This window comes from Pongo pygmaeus, chromosome 17 (genome assembly GCF_028885625.2).
Source record: "Pongo pygmaeus isolate AG05252 chromosome 17, NHGRI_mPonPyg2-v2.0_pri, whole genome shotgun sequence".
Lineage (NCBI taxonomy): Eukaryota > Metazoa > Chordata > Mammalia > Primates > Hominidae > Pongo > Pongo pygmaeus.
Window position 1 is genome coordinate 81,832,202 of NC_072390.2, and position 26,495 is coordinate 81,858,696.

Below are 26,495 nucleotides of genomic sequence, written 5' to 3' on the forward strand. Positions count from 1 at the left end.
TGTAATGGATAGAGCAAATTATTCATGTAATACAGAGCCTGAGAGGAAGCTAGAGACCAACTAGTTCATGCAGAGCACTGCAGGTAATTTTAGTCCTATGAAACTTTATTCTAAGGGAAATGGAAAATCTTCCCCAGCCATTTTAATTGACAAACTGAGTATATGTTTTAAGGAAATCTATGTGCCTGATTTTTAGAAAATGCATTGCAGCAGCAAGAGTCACACAGGAAAACTAGGTCAGATGCACACACACATGGTCCAGCTAAATGGGTGATGACAAACTGAATCAAGTTGATGTTAGTAGAAATAAAATCAGAAGGAATTAGGCAAGAATTAAAATGGTATGGGCAGATCTGGGTGATGACACTGATATGGTTCCGAGGGAGAGATTTAAAAAGATCAAATGTCTTTGAAATTCACAACTGGAAATACTAAAGCATATACTTCTAAGTTTGATTCAGTTTTGTTTATTTTATGTATTTTCTCTATCCCTGAACTGCCTTGTCTACCATTCTCAATACAGAATGTCACATTCCTCTGACCTTTTACCCTTACTTTCCGTGATGGTTAATTTTATGTGTCAACTCATCTTCACAATGGCCTCAATATTTCAATGGGCCTATATCAGGTGTCCAGATGTTTGGTTTAACATTATTCTGGGTATATCTGTGAGGGTGTCTCTGGATGAGATTCACATCTGACTTGGTAGACTGAGTAAAGCAGACTGCTCATCAGGATGTAGGTGGGCCGCTTCCAATCTCTTGTAGTCCTGAATAGACAAACAGGCCGAGTAAGAGAATTTGCTCCCTCTGCCTGACTGGGTGAAAAATCACCCAATTGCTTATGACTAATTTTCTAATGGGAGTGATTTATGGATTATGTAAAGCTTAACTGCTTATTTTTAAGTAAAACCTGAGACATTACTCTTCTCCGGCCTTCTAGATTCAGACTTGGACTGGAATAACATCATCAGCTCTCCTGAGTCTCCAGCTTGCCAACTAGAGATCTTGGGACACCTCAGCCTCTATAACTGTGCTAGACAATTACTTATTATCTATGTCTATCTATCTATAATCTACCCATTATTTTACACTTGATCTCAGCCAAAAGGCAGAGAAGTGATCTATTATTTTATATAATTATTATTGATACCTTATTGGTTCTACTCCTCTGGAGAAGCTAGAATAAAATATTTACTAGATAACATCCTTTTTTTTGTTTTTAAATTTGCTCCTTGGTGATCACTAAGACTTTTATTAGTTAAGGGCTTAGTAGAACTCTAGAACTAGAACTCTTAGGTATGTTCTTATGGAGAAAAAGATCTTTACTTATCCAGGTAAATTACTTATTTCAATTAGTATGCAACAAATGATCAAGGAACTTCAGCTGAGGTAACCATTTTAGCCCATGAATTATTGCTTTCTTAAATAAACTTTTTATTGGAGTAAAACATACCTAAAACAATGTGCACAAATTATAATGTATCATTCAATAAGTTATCAGAAACATAACTCATCTAACTGCAGCCCAGGTTAGGACATGGAGTATTTTCATCACTCCACTATCCATTTGTTCTTAACCAATCACTACTCTTCCCTAACAATATCAATTATCCTGACTTCTAAGTCTATATAATTTTTGCCTGTTTCTAAGCTATACATGAATCAATGTATATTGCATATTATTTTGATACTACTTTATTTTGTCCAATACCATATTTGTGAAATGCATCTACTTTTTTTTCACACTGATAGTAGTCCTAGTATTTTAAAACAGGTTTATTGGGATATAAGAAATTTTGGCATAAGTATACACCCCTCAAAACCATAACCACAGTCAAAATAATAATGAAGATGTACATCATCCTCCCAAATTCCTTTCTGTCCTTTGTTCTTCCTTCTCATTTCTCACAATTACTGACCCACATTTTCAGGGAACTAATGATCACCTTTATGTTACTCTTTACATTGTAACTATTAATCACTATGTGTTTCATTTTATAACTTTATCATAGTTTATAAAGATTCTCCCATATATGTAGTTCTGGACACAACCTTGTCACATGCGCATGATTAAGAATAATGGGAGTTAAAACTGAGGTTTAGAGGGGTTAAGCTGTTTACTTAGGGTAGATCTCATATTAAATGGCAGTTAGCCATTAAGTATTAAACTTCACCCTAATTTGGATGCTATGATTCCAAATTCTTAGCTTTTACTACATAATACAATTTTCATACTGAACAGTAAATTTTCTCTAGTCAAACTTCTAGAATTTCTTCATCATAGCAAAGCACTTATTTCTGCTGTTACCAATATTTGCATACTTTAAAAGTTTAGCATTCTTAAAACAAAATTGTCCCACTGCCAATGGTCTTCACACGTTCTAATGAATATAGCTGACATTTAGGAAGGCATAATTAGTCAAAACCATAGCTTACCACTTACTACATTAGTGAGAAAAATCACCCAGTCATTTATGACTCTAATTTTCTAACAGGAATGACTTATGGATGATGTAAAACTTGACTGACTATTTTTAAATAATAGAAAATGAAGGGAAAAATAGAAAGGGTAAGACATTATACACTTATTCATATGCTAACTATAATGAACTTAGCTTTGACATATTATCTCTGCCATTTAAATGATGATTGTCTATAAATACTTGTTATGCACTTGGACCTATAGCAGAGTGTGACATCTTTTAATAAAATATTCAGTGTGATGCTTTGAGGTCTTCAGAGGAACATGAAATAGTTCCCAAATTGCACATTACATGTAGTTTTCCATTACACACTGCACAAAGTGTCCTTGACATTCAAGAGCGTACTATCATATTTTAGTCTACCTCACTCCAGGGTGTATTTGAAAATACCCTCCATTTGCCTTTAATAATAATGACTTGTCATATGGAATCCAGCTCTCAGATAATCTAATATAATATGTACTTGGTGGTTTTATTAACTGTCAAACGAAACCCAATAGTTGTCAGAAACATTTCCCCCTTCTGTCATGCAATTGTTCTCAGCATGTTTCATTTCTGACCATTAACGTAAAAGGTTAATAAACTCAACTACTTGATGTTATTAATATTCAATATGCATGGCAAGTGAATCATTTTGCAAGCTTTTGATTTTTAAAGATGCTGGGCCATTAATGTTACTATTTTGTGGGCTTGTAAAATTACACCATGCGGCATGCATGCCATAATTTGAATACTAAAAGGTTTGTGAAGAATTCTTTGCTACATTACACTTTACTCACCTTTATTGAAATTTGGACTCTTTGGAATGTAAAATATCTCTCTCTTTCTTCTTAATATTTTATTTTCACTTGTTCTTATTCTTTATTAATAAATAGCTATATTTAATCACATTTTTAAAATTTCTGGCTTTATTGGATCTCTGATTAATATAAAATCAGATCCAGATTTTATCTAAGAATAATTTAATGGTCAATGTCCATTGTTATATAGATTATTGGTTAAATATGTTTAACTGAGTCTTCTAATTGTAAAATATGTTACAAATGTAAAAGGAATTTGAACCAAGTTTCAGGCATAATTCACAGATTGTTACTCAGAATTATTAAAGGGGTGTAGGGTTATGAAAATAATGAATTACAAATAGGAGTTTGAAGACTTGAGCTTTGTCTCCAATGTGTACTTTTAATTCAGTTTTCTTCTTCTTAGTTTGCCTGTCTCTCAGTTACCTTTTTCCCTTGAAATTGAAATCAATTTCCTACAGTGCATTTTATTTTCAAATAAATAGCTAACAATAAAAAGCAATAACAAAAGATACATTAACTAAATCAACCTTATTGAAACAATCAGAACTGAACAAAACATTGAAAGTTGTTAAAGTAGTCATTGAAATTTATGTTGGCATATTGAGACCGTTATTATGTAAGAAAAATGTCTTTGACACAATTGACAGAAGAAAGGAAGAAAAACACTTAAAAGTGTAGCATTCTCCTTTTTTCTAGGTATCTATAATCAACCACCAAAGGAAACTAAATATAAGTGTTAAGAATTTAGAGGATAACAATAATTAGATATTGTTGTTCCTACAATAATCTCGAAATAAAGTAATCCTAGGAGTAAGTAGTATCATTGAGAGGTTACTTTTCAAGTACATAAAAACATAACCATGTATGTGCACCTACATATACTCACATATACACAGTAGAAATATACACAGGGCCGGACGTGGTGGCTCACACCTATAATCCCAGCACTTTGGGATGCCAAAGCAGGCACATCACTTGAGGCCAGGAGTTCGAGACTAGTCTGGTTAACCATGCAGAAACACTGTCTTTACTACAAATACAAAAATTAGCCATGTGTGTTGGCGCAAACCTGTAATCTCAGCTACTTGGTAGGCTGAGGCATGAGAATTGCTTGAACTCGGGAGGCTGAGGTTGCAGTGAGCCAAGACCGAACCACTGCACTCTAGCCTGGGTGACAGAGTGAGGCTCTATCTCCAAAACAATAAAAATAAAAATAAATAAATAAATAAAATTAAAAAGAAAGAAATATACATAGAAAGTGCTTATTTTTCTGTTGTAATTTACAAGTATAGAGAATTTTAAGCGTATTGTAAATATGCTATTAAAATATAATGATCAGTATTATCAATAAGACATTGGCCTAGCTCCAGAGTGCTGAGCTGCTGCCTTAGAAGAATTTGACTCTGATTTTCACGTTGTATCTGAAAGTAAAAATCAAAGATATTACCAGAGTCTTTTCCTAAGGAGGATTGGATAAAATTAATGGTGGGGCATAATTTTTGGTGCTAAAAATACTTGTGTAGGTAATTTGAGGTTGCCTTGATCTGAGGCTTTTAATAAACACTTTAGTGAGCAAGAGATCTGTTGGAATCTTTTAAAATACAGCTGCAGCTTTACAGAGAGGTACTTGATAAAGAGAAATATATATAAAGATTTTTTGAGAAATTGAAGACATCTCAGATTGCCCTTGATATAGAGAATAATATTTTATTTCTGTCCAAAGAAAGAAATTCTGTAGCTCTAGTAATTTACAAAGTAGAATTTAAGGAGAATTTTGCACTTTGAAATACCAACATTTGAATGGATTTGTATAACAAATAAAAATAGAAGAGAAAAAGCAAATCAGACTTACATTTTTATAAAGATTTTGTACTCTGAGAACTAGATGGCAGAAAATGAGAATAATTTAAAATTTTTAATTAAGCTTTGTTATAAAAAAGGGAACAAGTTGATTTGGATTTCTTGGGTCTACATGGGACAAAGATTAAGAGATACTACCAAGACTGAGTTGGCGATAAATGATAATCTGGACCTAAACCAGTACAGAGTCATTTTATAGCCAACTGACTATAAGGTTCCTTGATACAATAGACACCAGATTTTGACTAGGAGCAAATGAAAGTAGTTAAAATTCCAGGATGAAATGATCAGGAAGCATGTGTAACCCAAAGCCTTAGCTCATTAATGTAATTAAGGCTACAAAATGTTTTCTCTGGCTTCCAAAATAGGTAGACAATTTTTCTTTCTAACTCGCATAAAATATTATCCATCATTCAAGACTCTTATTAAAACATGTATTAATTATGATTTGGACTCTATAAGGCTTAATTACACAGGGGGAAACCTGCTTATAAAATAATCTTTAACAAATTGTTCTTAAGAATCTATGAATTATCTGTGTAATTTAAAATTAGTGAACAATTTCTTTCAGCTTTGGTGTTTAACTTGCATAGAGCTGATCATGTTAACATTGAATTCAAGTAAAGATAGTTCTAACATTGCATGCCACGATTGTATATAATTTAAATTCTATATAATTTAAATGTTCTATACAGAACATTTTAACTTTGCCTTGTTTCAACCCTGCATAAAAATTTAAACTCCAAGTGTATGTCGACATTTTTTTTCCTTCGGCTATGCAAAGTGTTAGAAGACTAAGCACAGAAATCTTTAAAAAGGTGATGCTAGCTAGCATTTGTACAACAAATATGCATTTCAGTGACTGTCAATAAAGTAATGGAAAAATGCCTCTATCCTCAGCTATGTGTATCCCCTTTAGAAATAGTGTAACATATTTGATAAAATAAAATTTATAAAAAATTTAAATAATTCTAAACCAGAGAGTAAATAGTAACCAATTCATAAACTTAAACTTTGTCAGAGATTTTTACTACAATTGGGCTTTGAACTGATAAAATTTCAAACAGCTCAAATTTGAACAGCTCAAATTTTTCCTAAATTGATTGTCAGTTCACGGAAAACATACCATTCCTTTATATCTTTCTGTCTGCCTCAGCTACTAAATAAATTCTGGATTTAAAATAAATATTTCAGGCCTGGCACGGTGACTCATGCCTGTAATCCCAGCACTTTGGGAGCCCATGGTGGGCCTGAGGTCAGGAGTTTGAGACCAGCCTGGCCAATATGGTGAAATCTCATCTCTACTAAAAATAAAAAAATTAGTCAAGCATGGTGGCATGCACCTATAATCCCAGCTACTTGGGAGGCTGAGGCAGGAGAATTGCTTGAACCTGGGAGGCAGAGGTTGCAGTGAGCAGAGATCGCACCATGCACTCAACCTTGGCAACAGAGCGAGATTCCGTCTCAAAATAATAATAATAAAAATAATATTTCATATTGATAAATATATTATTTATAGCATAGACGCTTTAGTAAATAGGCTAATAAAAGGAGACTGAAGTGCAAATATATTTGTGCTACATTTGTGTACACACTAATGTGAGAGAGCAGGGGCTCAAGCAGAGATATTTTGGAATTCCATTTCTAAAATTATAATAGTCACATTATCCTCTACTCTTATCAATACATTTATCATAACAATATTTCTAATAATAAATATTTCCAGATCTCAAAAAAGGTCCTATTCTTATTTACAAAATATGAGACACAAATATTGAAATTGAGGCCACTCTTTGTCTATCATGCCTGATTTCTCTTTCAGGTTGGCTGTCTGGAGGGCAGATCATTGCTTTATGGTAATGCTGTGAGATCACCCTTATAAGAGAAGTCAAATTGGAGAAATGTGGGAAGAGGTATTGAAAAGTTGTAACTTTTATAGGTTGAGTGAGATTGGAAATTGGTGCAACCACTAAAAATATATTAATTTAAATGGTTAGTCTGTTTTAGGATTTTCGATTCAGGCTTTCTGTTACAGAGGTATTGCTGCTGTAGATACTGACATGAGTCAGAATGGTGACATTTACAGAGGCAGTTTTCTATTGGAGCTGTCGTTTTCAGCTCAAATTTTTCCTAAATTGGTTTTTGATTGTTTCAGCTGGAATGACTAGAGGCTCTGTCTCCATTGGAGGCAGGTGCATGCACCTGCCTGGATTTCTCCTGTGGCTGATTCACATTTGGGCACTAGTGAAAATATTGCAGAAGTTGTATGCAGATAAGCTGTTGCTGTAATCAGATATAAGAGATGCAAGAATCTGACAAGTAAGCCCTAGCACACAAACCATTCTTTTCCTGGACTCTAGAAAAGAATCAGATAATTATGATGATGATTCAGCATCCCATGCTTAGGTATTTAGAATTAACTTTTAATTTCTTTCTCTTGTTCTTTGGTGAAGGTTTTTAATTTCCAAGCAATTATTTGTTAATTCATAGAAAGCTGTTATTGTATTAGAGCCTGAAAATAAATAAAACCAAAACATCACATATTGCCTCTGACGTTAAACACTTACAGATTAGTGAAAAAGAAAACACAAGTAAACAAAGAATTGCAATACACTGACGTAAGTCCAATAATAAATATTTCCCTAAGCAGAACAATATGAGAGACCAATAAATTAAAGTCTACCCCCAAAATGTGAGTATCTGTCTAAGGCAGGTGATGGACCGACTCTGTGGATAACAGTTCTGCTACCAAAATGTAAACTTGACTTCCTTTAATCAAATGATTCTATAAAGTATTGAAAATAATAAAGGCGTCTCTATAGCTAGATTTTTAAATTTGTTAGAAAAATAATAAATTATATATTTCTATACCTGAGTCACGGAGTTATTATTTTGCATTGTATAATGCTCTGTCAAGGAAGCCTTGGGTGATACTTTATCATAGAATTGTCACTGACTTATTATTTAGCGTTTATTAGTGGCAAGTGTTTGTGTTCTGTGTTATTGTAACATCATTATTTCACAAAACACAGAAATTAATAAAATATTCATAGATATAAATTAGTCATGAATATTAAAAGACTCTAATTCATACAGACATTCAATCAACTAATTATCCTTAAAAAAGATATTTACTACTTGAATTGCCGTCTACCAAGAGTAATTTTGGCAGATATTGTAAATATTTTCTGCCAAAAGCAACATTCATCTTTTGTTTAGCAAAAAGACAAACAAAACGCATATGAGAGATAAAAGTATGCTTTAATCAAGACATGGAAGCTGCTTCTTATCCCATGCTGTTATGTGGGTGATTACATTGGCTAATACTTTCATAATTTGTTTTATTTTTATGAATATACACATAATATGAATTTGAATAGTTTTTATACTACAAAATATGTGGAAAACTTCAATCCAAATTCCACTTTGGGAGCATATGTCATACATTTTTTCATCATGATAGCCTGATCTTTTATTAATAGGGTCTTCATTACTATTGTACCTAACTTTTTTTCTGTATCATTTTGCCATTATCTCTTCTCTCCTCTTCCCCCTACTATCTATGTATTATAAATTTGTCATGTTTTTGTATCTCTTTTTTTGAGTTGTCATTTGTTGGGGTCTAATGATAATGTAAACAGTTTTGGCTATGATTTTCATATTCTCTCTTACACTTATTCTCCCACCAAACATCTTATTTGTTTTGTCTTAATGATACTTTCTTTTTACTTTTATAGAATAATGAAAAAACTCTAAAATGAGGAGGTATTGTGATTTATATTTTATCTTCAGATTTAGCATATAGATATGGGTAATTATAACTGGACAATAGGACAGTTTGAATGTTTGTGTGTGTGCGTGTGTGTGTGTGCACGTATGTGTGTGTGTGAGACAGGGTCTCACTATCTTGCCCAGGTTGGAGAGCAGTGGTATGATCACAGCTCACTGCAACCTCTGCCTCCTGGGTTCAAGTGACTCTCCTGCCTCAGCCTCCCGAGTTGCTGGAAATACAGGTGCAGGCCCCGCTAATTTGTATTTTTAGTAGAGACAGGGTTTCAATATGTTGGCCTGGCTGGTCTTGAACTCCTGACCTCAAGTGATCTGCCCGCCTCTGCCTTCCAAAGTACTGGGATTATAGGTGTGAGCCACCGCGCCTGGCCAAATGTATTTTTTACATATGCTCTGGTGCTATTATTCACAGTATTTTTTCTTTTTCTCCTTCTTCTTTTTTTTTTTTTTTTTTTTTTAGAGATGGGTTCTCACTCTGTCACCCAAGCTGGAGTGCAGTAGCTCCTAGATTCAAGCCTTCAAGCCTTACCTCCCACCTCTGCCTTCTTAGTAGCTGGGACTACAGGTGCACATCTCCGTGCCGGCTAGTTTTTTATTTTTTTGTAGAGGAAGTGTCTCACATTGTTGCCCAGGCTGATCTTGAACTCCTGGCTTCAAGTGATCCTCCTGCCTTGGTCTCCCAAAATACCAGAATTACAGACACGAGCCAAAGTGCCCAGCCTAATTTTTTTAAAAATTACATTTCTTGCAATGACATTTTCCTAGTTCTTAGTAACTAACAATCGATGATTTACTATTTCCCTGGCATTGTGATAACCACTCTGAATGCATTATGTTAGAGCTTCTTCACAATAAATCCATGGGGTGAATTTCTTTATGAATCAACTTTCAGATGATAAATATTAGCTTATTTCAAAATAAGATTAAAATTTAAAGATAATAATTATTTCAAGGTCACACTGGATATAAACGTAGCAGAGATTGTATTCTCACTAGGTTGCCTGCTCAAGATCTTAACAAAACATGACCTGTGTATACACCTTGTCTTCTCACATTAATTTTGGGAGTTATTCTGAATTTCATTTGTTTTAGTTTTGATAATGCAACTGTATTATAATAACTATGTGATTACAATAAACATACACATAAATCAGTTTACCTATAACTTATATTTCAGGACTTTAATAGTTTTCCAATGAAAGTAGATACACCTCTAATAAAGTTTTCACTGATGTATTCATAATGAAGCTGCAGAACTCCCAGCTCATAACCCCATCCAAACCCCGCCCCTAAGAGACTTCATCAAGCTCTAGCATGGCTTCTAGCAGCATAGGGCCATGTCCCTAAGATGATCCCAGGACCCCATTAAAATGCCTGCCTGAAGAAGCTCAAGGCTGACAGACTTGACAGTTCCAGCCACATCTGAGACAGGGCCAACTGCCCTTTCTCAGTGCATTTACAAAAAGGGCCTACAATTGTGAATATGTGTCTCTTACAACTCCGATGTGTCTTTCAAGGACCTGAGAGCCATTTCTTTGAAATGTAATCCTTAGGGAGGACAGATCCTGTCTCCTGGTGTCTGTGAAAGACAGAATTCTAACTTAGATAGCTGCCAGCTAACACACTTAGCTGGCCTGATCACATTGACACTAACCAACACTTCATATTTTTTCACTTCTTTCACTCTACTAAGCCCCTCAGTACCTCCTTCCTCATTCCCCTTTTAAAATACCCAATTTTCCTTTGTACAAATTGAAGTGGATCTCAGCTCTTTATTCTACTGTCAGTAATATTTGAATAAAATCTGTTTTTACCACTCTAAGATCTGGCTGTTTTATCTTTTACAGTACAAATCTAAATTTGTCTTCATTCAGTCAAGTAGTTAACTGAAGGACTATTTGCATTATTCCAGCTAAAGGAGAGGTAAACCAAGTGCATATGCAGGATGATACAAGTTTATTTTGGGGTCCGGCACGGTGGCTCACACCTGTAATCTCAGCACTTTGGGAGGAAGAGATGGGAGGATCAGGAATTCGAGACCAGCCTGGTCAACATGGCGAAACCCTGTCTCTACTAAAAATACAAAAACATTAGCCAGGCATGGTGGTACGTGCCTGTAATCCCAGCTACTCAGGAGCCTCAGTGGGAGAATCACTTGAACCCAGGCAGTGGAGGTAGCAGTAAGCCGAGATGGCATCACTGCACTCCAGCCTGGGTGACAGAGAGAGACTCTGTCAACAACAACAACAACAAAAAAAACTCTAAGACAGAACAAACTCAGTTACACCTACAAACACACACATATACACACACACAAATCTACAACAACCCTACAGTAAATAAATTTTCTGTGGTGTAGCACTGAGCTTTGATATGGTAATTAAATAAATGTTTCAGAATTGTTCCAGTGGTTACAATCTTAAGATTTCATTTTAGGAAAAAAATAGCATGTAATTTAGATTTTACAATATATTTGCATGCTTCCTTTGATGTTAATCTGAATTAGTTATAATTTATTGTGTATATTTAGCTACATATGTGTAAAGTATTTTTTGGTATACGTCACAGCTACATTTTATGGAAGGCATTACCTTTCATTTGTGATATTAAAATATAATGGTTTCATTTCATGATGAACGTATGTAACAAAGGATTTTCTAATTGATATAAAGACTATAATTTCAAGTTTCATAAAGACATCTTATTTGTGTAAAACTTTAATGGAGAGGAATCATGAATGTGTTTTTATGCCCATTTACTTATAAAATATGGGAAAAATGGAAAAGATTAGATTGAAAAGATTTTAAAGATAAAACTTTCATAATTCAGATAATTTTGTGTTCTTTGGAACACAGAATATATTTAGATGGTTTCTCTTAAAAGTAACGCAACTGTCACACATTATAATTAATTATACAACTTTCTTAGCATCTCAAAAAATCAGTGAGATCTGCATTATTATGTTCAAACATTGCATAGATACAGAAGTATAAATGTCTATTACATTCCAGTAAAACTTCCAAACTATAGATATTTTTAAGAAATTTAAAATTTATTTTTAAGCATTTTAGAACTTTAAAATACTCTTTAAAACAAAAGCTTTACCAAACAATTCTGAATATACTCAGTTTTTGTCTTGTTGTTTTTTTCTCTAGTAGCCCTTAAGATAAATGAATTAGTTTATATTTCATCCAGTTAAATTTTAAATATCAAAAAGCTTATTTTATCTATTAAGAATCCAGTATTTTCGAACAGTCTGATGACTTCTATTGATTTGTTATAAATTTGTGTATATTTTACACTTCATACTAATGAAAAATATATCTCTGTTTTCCATTTTGATTCTTATAAAACCTATTAATGGAAGAAAAATGATGACTCCCAATCGTCAATGGCTGAGGAAAAAATATGGTTGTCCGGTCACATATTCTTTGGTGATGTAATTTGGCTTTGCTAGAGAATAAAGCTGCATCTAAAAACAAAGACGTTTGATTTCCATTTTATTTATAATAGCTGATTTTTAAATATTTTTAAAATTGTTACTGTTTTGGGTACATAGTACATGTATATGTTTATGGGGTGGGTACCTACAATACTTGATGTAGGTATACAATGTGTAATAATTACATCAGGGTAAATGGAGTATTCATCACCTCAACCTTTCTTTTTTATTTTTTGGAAAAATACTGTTTGTACCTTCCAAGGTGATGATATCTTTTTTGACCATATATTTTATAAAATTTCCAACCATTTTCTTGAAATTAGAAAGGTTCCCAGGCAAATAGCAGATTATTATTAGAAATATTATGCTTTTGTTTCCATTCTGTAGTTTCTGTTCTGAAGCTGAAACTTTGAGCAAATCACTACCTCCCTTTGTCTTAATATCTTTACTTATAAATGATTTCACCGATCCAGATGAACTCACAGGTCTCTGACAGTTTGAGCATTCTTTAAAAACAAAGATTTATGTTTCTTTTCTCATAAAATTGATAAACTATTTTAGTTGTATCCATGGAGACCAAAGGTTCCTACCTGGTTTCAGAAAGTTTCAATGCCTTCTCACTTGCTATTTTTTAAATTTTTAAAAGCTGGATTAAAATCATAAAGATTAAAAAGTAACAATGAAAGGTGACAGATAGGTTAATTTGCTTAATTGTAATGATCTTTTTTATGTATATGTATATAAAAATGGCATGTTTTATAATGTAAAGATATACAATAAAAGTCATCAAGACATTTACAATATATATCATGGGAAATAAATTATATTACTGTGCAAGGCAATTATGTATATACCAAAGCTGATTATAATGTTTCAAAACTTAAGGGAGACATCATTCCCAGCCACATCTTGCCCAATTATTCCTCTAGATCTCTAAGTATCTGCCATATTGGGCTTTTTTGTTGTTGTTGTTGTTGTTATTTTATTTATTTATTTATTTATTTATTTATGTATTTAAGACAGAGAGTCTTGCTCTTTTACCCAGGCTGGAATGCAGTGGTGCTATCTCAGCTCACTGCAACCTCCACTTCCCGGGTTCAAGTGATACTTCTGCCTCAGCCTCCCGAGTAGCTGGAATTACAGGCACCTGCCAACTTGCCCAGCTAATTTTTGTATTTTTAGTAGATACAGGGTTTAGCCATGTTGTCCAGGCTGGTCTCAAACTCCTGACCTCAGGTGATCAGCCCTCCTCAGCCTCCCAAAGTGCTGGGATGACAGGCATGAGCCACCGTGCATGACCGATACTGGGCTTCCTTTAGTATCCAGTTTTTTGTTCCACACCCTCATGCAAATTCTGTAGCCTTATCTTAGAAAAATTATTTTTGCTTTCATCCACTGGCTAGCTTCTATAAAGTCTTTAGGTCCTAGCTTGAATACCACTTGCTCAGGGCTGTTTATTCTGAACAACCCAACATTGTCCTGCCCCCTCCATACAGAAGACACCTTGTAATTACTCCAGTGTTTCTTTTGAAAAAGGCATTACAGCCCAAGAAAAATTGAGTATCTACTTATGGTATTTCCATTTTGTTACACAAATATTTTTATAATATATTCACAGTTCTGCAACTTGGTTCTTGCATTCACAAGCCTACAGATTGTTTCATGTCAAATAATAGTGCAGAGTTTAAATAGAACACAGAAAGTTTTTCATTTTAATGTTATGATCGCATAAAAGTCATGACTTAATTTTGTGATATTTATTATGTTGACATATCATGCTTCATTTATCACGTCATGATATACAGACATTTGAAGTTTTTCTAGTCTCTTTTATACCAAAAAACAAAAAAGAAAAGAAAAAAACCCACTTTGTATGCACATTACTTTGTATACATATATTGGTACAATATCCTAGAAGTAGATTATCAGAAAAGAGTTAATACATTTGAAATTCTTATTAACAATGTGAAATTGTCTTCAATAGTTTGTGTGCTACGTTTTTTTCTTTGCTTTCCTATATTTTCACAATAATATATGTTATGCTCCATTTGGGAATCATTGCTAATACAATAAGTGTATTTAGGAAATTATTTTCCTTCCTAGATTCCTGAGAATGTGTATTATAAATGAATGTTTAATTTTGTCAAGTGCTTTTTCTGAGTTTTGAAATAATGATATATATTTTTCTTTATTTTTGTGTTAACATGATAAATTACCTGGACAAATTTTTTAATGTTACACCAACCTTGCAATCTTGGATGTATTCATTTGCAAGGGCTGCTGTCATAACATACCACAGACTGGATGGCTTAAACAACAGAAAACATACTGTTTTCCGTCCTGGAGGCCAGAAGTCTCAGACCCAGGTGTCAACAGGGTTAGCTCATTCTAGGGCTTTGAGGAAGAATCTGTCCCATGCCTTTCCTAGCTTCTGGTGATTAGTCAGCTGTCTTTGGAATTTCCTGACTAGGTAGGACGTATTATCCTGATATTTGCCTTCATTTTCACATGACATTTTCCCTATGCGTGCGTTTCTGTGTCCAAATTGCCTCCTCCCATAAGGACACAAGACATATCGGATCAAGGCTGATCCTAACAACTTTGTGTTAACTTGATTACCTATGTAAAGATTGTTTCCAAATAAGGTCACATTCTGAATGAAGTACTGGGGATTAGAATTTCAATTTATCTGCTGTTGGTAGTACAATTTAACTAATAATACTGAAATATGCTTGGTTATAATGCATTTTATATAGTCCTTGATTTTATTATGTAGAATTTTGTCACTACTTTTTCTTTTTACTCCTGTGTTGACAGGGCATATTTATCTGTAATATTCTTGTTTTCTGGCTTTGCTGTTAGGATATTGCTGGCCTTATTAAATTAGGTGTGATGTCTTCCCTTCTCTTTATCTAATTTTTTTCTATTGATTCAAATAGTTTGAAAATAATAGGTGTTATTTCTTCATAATTCTCAGAAATTCACCAGAAAGCACATTGAGACTGGAATTTTCTTTGTGAGGAGACATTTGTCTATTAATTTAGATGTCTTAATAAATATAGGGCTATTCTAATTGAGTGTACTTTATCAATTTGTATCTTTTGAAAATTTTATCAATTCCATCTATCTTTATAAAATCGTTGACTAAAAGTTATATATCATGGTATTTTTTTCAATATTACAGGATCTCTAGTTATTACCCTTATTTATTATTGGCATTGTTCTCTCTCATCTTATTCTTCCTTATTTTTATTCTTTTTAAATTTGTTTTTGCCTCTCTTTTTAAGTATTTCAAATATCTTGTTTTTAGCTTTATTAATATTCTTTCTTTTTTGATGTGTTTCATTTCATTTTCTTCTGGTCTTCTATTTTTTTTTAATTCTACCCTTCCTTTTGCTTAATTTGGATTTACTTTGTTCTTTCTTTTTCTACCTTCTTGAAGTGAACCACTGTTCATTGGTTTTAGAGCTTTTTAAAACTATTGTATCTAAAACTACAAATTATCTGTAAGTACTACTTTATAATGCATCCAGCAAGTTTAGATATGTTGCATTTTTATTACTTTTCCGTTCAAATATTTTCTGATTTCTTTAACAATATCTTCTTTTTCTATAAATTATTCAGAAGTGTATATCATTTCTGAGTAATTTTAAATTGTGTGGATATTTATTTTTTATTTTTTATATCATTATGTTATGAACAAAGAATAAAGTATTTTAATTATTTGATATATATTAAGACATTTTATGGCACAGTACATGGCCTATCTTGGTGAAAGATGTACATATATAGTGAAGAATGTGTTTCTGCTCTTATCAGACAGTGTTCTAGAACTGAACATTAATTTAAAAATAGTTCAGTATGTTCTTTGGATCATCTAATTTCTTACTATTTTATGTAACTTTCTTAATTACTGAGAGTATTAAAATATTCTAGTATTATGGTCGAATTGTTTGTTACTTTAATTTCATCGATATTTGTCTCAAGTATATTGAGGATTATAATAGGCATATGCACATTTAAGATCTTTATGTCCTATGTGTTGTAATATCTGGCCATTTGAATTTTTAAAAAGATACAGTACTCATTCCAATCCTTATTTTGTCCACATTGGAAGCAGCAAAAATAGTAGGTTATAATTATAATAAGTTATGGTCCCAAATATACTTAACTGCAATGACAAAAGTGTACAGACCAACAACGTGTTTAAGAAAGTATATTTCTGATAATCAGGTTAGCTGATGTTAGATGGTATCTGAAAGATATTCCAGGAATATTGCTTACTAGCAATACTCAGTTTAACGTATCAAGTAAATATTTAAATAAAGAGATTTGCTTTTTTATTTTTTAGAAACGTGAATGATTAATTAATTCCATATGGTACATCTTCCTATACTTTGGTCCATATGTCTTCTATTTTTCAGCTAATTGACTGAAGGACTGAGGGAGGAACTTATGTCTATTACTGCCTTGGACTGTAGATGTAATGATACAGCCAGGTTATACAGAACAGCCGTGAAGAACAAAATAGAACCTAAGGGCATACCTGAAAGTGTTAGTAGACAAGAAGAGTTTTTATTTTAATTCCTGAAGCTCCATAATTCTATCGAGTTTTTAAAGTCTTTGTAGCATTTTCATAAAGATATCTTTATTATTAAATATATATATACCTATATTTCCAATTTCATAAGTTATGATCATGTTTGAGTTTTGTCTGAAAGGAAGTTGTTATTGCATTGGTCCAATTATGAGCACTGTTTGTTCCTTTATTTATATTCCTCTAATTACCCATTGATAAAAGTCTGTCAGTGGATAATGCCTGCGAACATTATCAAATGGTTTGGTAACTCATTCAGAGCAGTGATATCTTTCTTTATTTGCCTAATCAGTACCATACTTTTCAATTTGCCTAGACCATTACCTCTGGCATGTCTCACAATACTTCTGGGGCCCAAGAATTTAGCTAACAATTCTAAAATATAAATCATCAGTCGCTGGCAAATTGTTTTTTCTATCTAAACTACTAGAGAGATTGTATGAAGTATAAGCAATACATTCTAGATGTGTAACCACCAAGAAGTTTAATGATGTAATCCACTGATATTATTCACATTTCGCTTGTTTTGCATTCATTCGTTTGTGTGTGTCTATTAAGTTCTGTGCATTTTCAGCACATCGACAGATTCATTTGAACGCTGTTATAGTTCACATACAGAAAAGTTTCATCACAAAGTTTTCTACAACTACCACTCAGTGGCAAGTCACAATCTTGCCTTACCCTGTTTCTAAAGCCTGGCAACCACTAATCTGGTTTCTACCTCTATAATATTGTCTTTTCAAGAATATTATCCTGATTTTATCATCATACAAGATATATATGTATCAAAACATCAAATTGCACCCCATAAATATGTAAAATTCCAATGTGTCGATTAAAAATAAACATTAAAAATAAATAAATGTTATATAAACTGAATCAAACAGTATGTAGCTGTCTGAAACTTGCTTTTTTAATGCAGCATAATTCTCTTGAGACCTATCTCTTGAGACCTAATTGCATGTGTATTAATATTTTGCACCTTTTAATGGCTGAATAGAATTCCATGGTATGGATGTGCCACACTTTAACCATTCATCAATTTTTTGACACTTAGATTTTTATTTCCAATTTTTTTTGTTTTGCCAGTAAAGCTGCTGTGAACATTCATGTGGAAGTTTTTGCATACAGATTAATAGAAAAATATTTATGTCATAGGTAAAACACACACAATCAAATTTAGCTTCTTTGTGAAACCTAAACATGGGCTTAAAATTGATCTCCTGATAAGAATAATTACATATTGTTTATTCCTGCCTTGATACTTTATCTCTAACATTATGTGTCAGGTGGTAAATATTTAGGGATCTAAAGAGTGTGGTCTGCAGAGTTAAGCTTTCCAAATTGTCCACTTAGTTGTGTGCTCCTTAGAAACTACCTTGTTCCATCTTTGGTACCTATGGGCAAATGTGAGTGATTTCAGTACATATTTAATTGAGTGAATGAAGTTAGAGAAATTACAGAAAACATTTTCACAGAGTCTTCTCAGAGGAAGAGCGTTCAAACATTGTAAGGTATAATACTTATTTTAATAGAAACAATGTAGCCTTAATTTCTATAAAATTAAAACATCTTCTATTTTAAAAACTCCCTAAAATTTATAAAATGAAAGTATCATTCACTCATTGTCTCAGGAAATTAATACCTTACATTCATAAGAGTGATTAGCAGGTAAGATTTTGCCTGTGTTACAGATAAGAATTTAATCTTCTCAAATGCTAAAGATTCATTTGCAGTTATAGGAACAGAGATGGAAGACACTAAATTGAATGCAAGTATTTTTATTTCTAATTAAATGTACTAAAATGCAAACCAGGCATGATCTTTAATGCTTTAAAGGCATTGAATAAACAAAATTTTTATGTGAAGAAGGATGAGAGAGAAGACTAATTCTAAAAGAATATAAATGAAGAGTTATGCATAAGCTCTTTGTTATTAATGATTTCTAATGCTAGGAGACATCTCACATAAGCAGACATATTTTCTTAACATGTTTTCTGAAGTTTTACGAAAAATATGATCAGTAATAAGAAAGTTGAATTTATGCCCTGGAGATCTGTGGAACTTTGAACTTGAGAGAGATAATTTATAGGATACATTTTAAATAATCACTCTGATTAATCCTTCAATTTGTTCCTATATTCCATGGTTTCTGATCCCATGTAAACTTGACAGAATTACTACTGTTTTTTGAAGGAAATAAAATAGCTATTTGCCTTCAATAAATGAAAGGCCGACAAAAGAATATATGGCAAATCATAATATAATAAACACTATAAGATTATATTTTATTCATTATATTTTAGAGTGCAGAAGATGCAATAAAGTAATAAGTAAATAAAATAGCATATTGCTATTTTTATAGAATTTTCTTAAGTTTCCCCAACAACTACATGTTTGATTTTTAGTCCTATTTATATTTCCTATTGCATTAGTATAATATAAGTTGAACTTCACTAGTGGATATGGATTGATGAGACCCTGTCATCAAGCAGGGTCTCATCACTGGACCAACAATTTTGGTCCAGAATTTTCCTTTTGTATCTGATAGATGATTTTAACAATTTCAGAAAATAATATTGATAGATGATATCGATATAGACATATAGATACACACCTATGACCATTCTCTTGATTCATGTTGGTAAAAATTAACATTCTGTGTCTATTTCTCTCTAAATGATTTTGGAATTTACATTAAAACATTGAAAAACTTAGCTATGCTTTTATAATAAAGTCTCAAGTGTCCTCAACTTTTAAGTCAAATGTGATCCCCAGGGAAAATTATTGCAGAGATTTGCTTAAACATCTCAAGCCAATAATAATGAATTCTTTGCAATTTGATCTTTGTATGGTCCAGAGGCCACATTTCAAAGTTCAGGAAGATAGCAAGTGTATTGGTCCATTCTCACGCTGCTATGAAGGAATACCAGAGACTGGACAATTTATAAAAAAAGAGGTTTCATTGACTCACAGTTCCACATGGCTGAGGAAGCCTCAGGAAACTTACAATCAGAGCAGAAGACACCTCTTCACAGGGTGGCAGGACAGAGAATGAGCGCCCAGCAAAGGGGGAAGCACCTTATAAAACCATCAGATCTCATGAGAACTCACTCACTATTACAAGAATAACATGGGGGAAACTGCCCCTATGATTCAATTATATCCACCTGGTCCTGTCCTTGACATGGGATTATTATAATTCAAGGTGAGATTTGGGTGGGAACACAGAGCCAAACTGTATCAACAAGCATGCTGCAACTTTTACTTTCTGCTTAATTGAGGCCTCATGTTTCTGGGGGAGGGGTTAGTAGATAGCTGTGATCCCCTGTGCTTTCTCCTGAGCCTGCTCAGAATTTGCACAAGCAGGCTGCCTTCCAGAACACCAGAGATATATGAAATCTCATAAAGGTCCTCTATGACTATTCTAGCCAAGCGTTTCTTTTAAATTTCTATATTTCCTTCCATTATTTGCTTGCCCCAACACATATTACCATCTCAGGCTAGTTCCATATTGACTTTCTCAAATATTCAGCAGTCTTTCTGGACACTCCATTTGTACACAAGTGGTACCTCTGGGTTTGCTGTTTCTGTTATTTGACTCCACATCAAATCAGTCTGCCCTGCCCGGTAAGAATTACTGCAATCGAACTAAGAAGGGAATTGAAATAGGGGCATCTCCCAACCAAAATGCCATAGGCTCCTATGTCTCACAGACTTTTCTAATAAAGACTTCTCTGTATAAAGTATAAGACATCTAATTCGTGTCCAGAGTTCTGGAGTGATTGCTTTGACAATTTATTCTATCACTTTTTGAGGAAAGAATTTGTGGTCTTTTTTCAACCTTTCTTGAAGTCCCACACAACACTCAAAAAGTTTTTGCAGTACAGGAGACCTAGAAATCTCTAAGCATTCTTTCCATGTTATTCTGTATTATATAAAAATAATTTGCTTCCAGAGAATAAAGCAGATGTAGCAGAAATTTTTTGTAAAGGGTGAAAGAAAATTCAACTGATAGAATATTGATAAGAATATACAAATATTACTTGTTACCAATTATTTAAATAGTTTAATCTTTAATATTGAGGACTGAGGTTAGTCAATTAACACACACATTGTACTATTATAATATTCAGTAAGAGCTCATTTTAAAATTATGTAATGCAGTATACTATGCATGATTCTTATTCCAAGAATATAACTGGTTCGTTTCATTATCAACATTTATATCACAAATAAGCTATGATTGAAGAAAATTAAGATAAAAAGGAATGAAAGGATAATAAATTCCTGGAGATATCCATGCCTTTTTATATTGTACTTATGTGAAAAGATAATTGGCATGGTGTTACATATCTAAAGCAAACTAAAATAATAATAATAATAATTCTCAATCACAACCTAATACTTTGGAAAATTTATATTAACTATATTGTGGTGTATCTTCTTTTCATTAAGAAATTGAAAAAAAAAACTTCCCATAATTTTTTTTAATCCAAGAAGATCATATTTACATTATAACCCTACAGCCCATTGGTTTACTTGATAACAAAATCCTCTCATATTCTACATGCTATGTTTCAATGGTAAAGAAAGACTCAATGTTAACAGCATTCTGGAGGAGAATATGTGTCAGGAGAAAAAGATGCAAAATTCATTGCTATCATCCTTCTGAACATTATCTTTATCAGAATGAAACTTCTGAGGTTTTCTCGTTCCCTATGAATAAATCATTACTTCATCAGATACTAATATATAAATGTCAAATTATGTTCAACTATTTATATAAATTGTGGCTTAGGTTTTTTAATATTTTTCTTAGAACTATCCTATTGACTTTTTATAAATAGTTCCCATTGTAGTTTTTTAAAGAAAATAAATAATTTTGTATTTATACATTAATTAATAGTTCTATTTTTCACTTTATTAAATAAAATTGCCAAAACTTCTAATTGGAAAGTTATGTCTAAATGTTATACTTTCTGGAAATCTTGATATTAAATTAAATGAATTAAATAAACTAAATTTAAATTATTTATATATTGAGTAAAGATTCTTACATTTTGGTCAAAATACAAGTTATTCAATTAATTAATGAATGTTATAATACATTATTATATTTATATACATTACTATATTTATATATTTATATAAATATGTATATAAATATATATTTATATACATTATTATATTTACTAAATATCTTAAATGTCTCACACATTATGACTAAAAATATTTTCCTAGTTGTGAAATAAAATTTGAAATAACATGATAATCACCTACAGTTGATACATTTATAAAATATTAAAATTTAAAATTTGAAATATGTGATGTGCTTTTAATGTTTCCTTTGATATCACTTGTATCAATTATGGATACATTTTTCCTGCTCATTGTTTTACTTGGGAATCTCCATTTCTAGAAAAATGTTTGACATAAGGATTACAGCTCAAAAATGTTAAAAAGAACTGAAACCCCCAAATGAGTATTTTCTTCTACGTCTCAATTTGGCAGACTATGTTCATTTTCTGTATTTCTAAAGCTCTTACTTTATACATTATAGGAAATTCTCTTACAAAAGACATCTTGGTTGATTCTGTCATTGTTTGCAGCACTGGTCAGCAAACTTTTTCTGCAAAGAGGCCGTGTTAGGCACTGAATTATGCACCCACGTAATTTATATGTTGAAGCCCTAATTCCCACTACCTCAGAATGCGATGGGAATTGGGGCTAGAATCTTAAAGTGATAATCAAGTTAAAAGTAAGTTCATTAGGGTGGACCATAATCTACTATGACTGGTGTCTTTATGAAAAAAGGTAATTAAAACATGCAGAGGTATAGGAAAAAAACAAGTGAAGCAGCAGGGAGATCACCATCTACAAGCTTTCTTCTGAAGCCTCAGAAGAAACCAACCCTGTGGACCCCAGGAGTCTTGGATTTCTCAAATTCAGAACTGTAAGACATAAGTTTCTGTTGTTTAAGTCACCTGGTCTGTGGTACTTTGTTATAAAAGCCCTAGTAAACTAATACAGCCAAGAGAGTGAATATTTCAAACTATGTGGCCTTATGGTTTCCAATGGAGCTACTCAAGTCTACTATTGTAATGCAAAACCAACCATAGACAATATGGATAAGTATGATTGTGGCTGTATTCATATATATAAATATGCTGAATATGGTTCATGGGCCATGCTTTCCCTACTTATGATTTAAGTGGAAAAAAGGCAAATAAAGAAAACTAAACATTTCAAAGAAAAATGTAGGCACAGAATGGAAAGAAAGACTAATACAATAACAGACTGGGCATAGGCAGAAATTCCTGAAATTTTTCACTTTACACTTTGTAGAAAACTAGTAATCTCAGGGACCCTTCCAATGCAATTCAACTCTATTCCTGATACAATACAATCAACACCTTGCAAAATATTTTTAAAATCTCAATAACCAAACAAACAGATAGGTGAAAAGAAAAATGATCTGAGCTGGAGTGTAAACAACAAACAACGAGGAAAGTGGATAAAGCTCAGTAGATGAATGCCAGTGTAAGTATGCAACAGGAAGATGTTGCTGTTGCTTTGGCATTGTTGGGGAGCTGAATCTAAGACTTCAAAGGATAAAACATCCAAAGGAGATTGAAAGGGTCCCAGATTAATAGCAAGCTCTCTCCCTTCCCTCCTCTCTTGTCAAACAGTAGAAAAAAGAAACCTTCCCTGGAGGAAAGAATCTCCAGATTAGACTCAAGATATTCTCGTACATTAGGCACAATCATATATAAATTCCCCCAAATTTACTTACTGACCATGTGAGAGTTAGCCAAATACCTAATAAAATGTATATTCATGAAAGTATTCATAAAATTGGAAAATATACTGATAATAGAAAAAATACATACTTAAAGAAATGAAATAAATTACAAATTAAAAAATGAATACTACTAAGGCTATCATAAATATCTGTATTTCCTCAAAAAAACCTTGATGGATCTTGAAATACCAAAATAATTGCAAATAAAATAAACATTTTATGCTGACTGCCAGGAACTGGAGGGAAGGAGAAGTGGAGTTTATACTTGTTTATACTAAACAGATATAAAGTTCCAGTTAATCAAGATAATTTTAGAGCTCTGCTACTATGCAACTTCATTCTAGAGTTAACAATACTGTGTTACGCACTCAAACATTTGTTAAAAGAATGGCTCTTGTGTTAAATACTCACACTAAAACAAAACAAACCAAAATAAAAAGATATAAAATCCATCAAAAGTGACTCTTTTAAAATTTATATGGAAAATAAAATAAGTGCCATAGAAAAAAATTAATGGATAGATTAACCAACAGATTAGACACAGCCAGAAAGAGAATTAATGAATAGAACTAAAGCAGTTATACACTGTAGCAAAGATAAACAAATGGTTAGATAATATGAAAACATTTAAGTTATGTAAGATAGAAAGGTTGATTCAAATATATTTCTAATTATAGTACCAGAAGACAAGAATCGTATATATAGAAGAGAGGTTATACATAAAGAATCATAAGCTGTACATTTCCCTACATTGATTAAGATCAGATTCCATCAACTATTAAACACAATGTATATAGAGTAGGATAATTAAAATGAAGTCCATACTTATGCACATCCAGTTTGTTAGACTGAATAACAGACATACATTCAGAAGGAAAATAGTGTTTATAATCAAAGGACTCACAGTCATATAAACCGCTGATTTCTCAAATGTGTAAACCAAAGTGTCTGAGACAGATCTCAAGCAATTGAGAGGTTTATTTTGCCACGGTTGAGAATGCACCTAGGGAAAACAAAACAAAACACAAGTTGCAGTAGAATCTGTGACCTGTGCTTTCTCCAAAGAGGGTTTTGAGGACTTCCAATATTTAAAGGAGAAAAAAACGCCCAGGAGGGTGATAGAAAAATAAAAAGAAAGGAAGGTTCTTGTGAGATTTTGATTAGTGCTTACTGAATGCACATTTTAAAAGTGCAAAAGAAGTGAGGGGAAAAGTCGATTATGTATTCCTCTGGAGCTCCGCTGATCTACATTTTCCATAAGACAAAGTAAGCATGTGAAATTACAGCTATCTGTTTGGGAACAAAAGAAAAGCAGATTTTGCGTGACTCAGTTCCCAAGCTTAACATTCCCTTTGGCATAGTGAGTTTGGGGTCCCAAGATTCTATTTTCATTTCACAAAGGCAAGAATGGGTACCACAATACAGAGGAATCAAAAAAAAAAATCTCACAATCCCCAAGAGAATAGTACTATCAACTTAAATTTTATATTCTGCAAATCTATCTTTCTGGCATAATACTAAGTTAATGATATTCTCAGATGAAAAACTTGAATTTTCTACCAGTGCCTCATTGCTAAAAGACATTTTCAAAGAAAAAATTTCAAGAAAAAATGAAAAGGTTTTCAAGGCGAAAAGACCAAAATGCAAGTAAGGAATGTGAGAAAATTAATTTGAAAATCATGTTAATACATCTAACAAACAACGCACGAGGTTAAACAAAACCAGACACACATAAGGCTATACTTTGAACATAATTTATTATATTTGCACAGTCCTGAAAGCCTGTATTTTTAAGGCATGTGAAACATGCAGAAGAAACAAGAACTAGAGGGTATAAAATCCCAAAATGCCAGGAACTCCTTTGAGTGAATTGAAGATCTTTAGCAATGCCTGGGGACTCTGCCAAGCAAAGCCAATCTAGGATGAGTGGATGAAAATCTGTATACGAGAAAGCAGCTGAGCTTCTTATGGTTACATAGAACTGCGATGACAAAATAAGATGCAGAAGAATCTTCAAACCCTCAAGACCTTTGTCCAATTCTGACTGAGTAGAACAGGAGTCTGAAGAACCAATTGATAATGAACAAAGAAAATTATAAGTGTCATCACACTGGGGGAGATGACACTATTTCAAAATGTAAAGCAGGTATTGATATGTTCCTTAATCATATTATAAAGGTTAGTAATCATGTTCACTATAATGTTACTGAGTTTACATTTTTTGGAGGATCTCATGATCAAATTGTGGAGACAGGACCATCCATATGGCATTAAACAAAGCTTATGGAGGTAAATATTCTTGTTCAAAACAGCCACAGAGCATAATTTCTAACATTTTAGTAAACTGACTGAAGAACGCGGTATATACAAACTTCTTAATAAGTGTTCATTAAGTGAATCAGTGAATGAACAAGAAAGAAGCAAAAAAATGGTTTGGGAAATATTATTCAATCAAGAATTTGGGGATCTATTATAAGGAAAGATTGGTTACACTTTCTGGCCTTTAGGTATTTATTGACCAAAGAAACCATGTCATTATATTAACATATAATTAATTAATGTAATATAATGATATTATATTATATTAACCTAGAGATAAATTACTCAGTAAAGTTGAAATAGCATCAGTGCAATTTCCCAGAAATTATAAGATATACACACACACACGCACACACAGAGATATATATATATATATTCAAGTACATCCAGCCCTA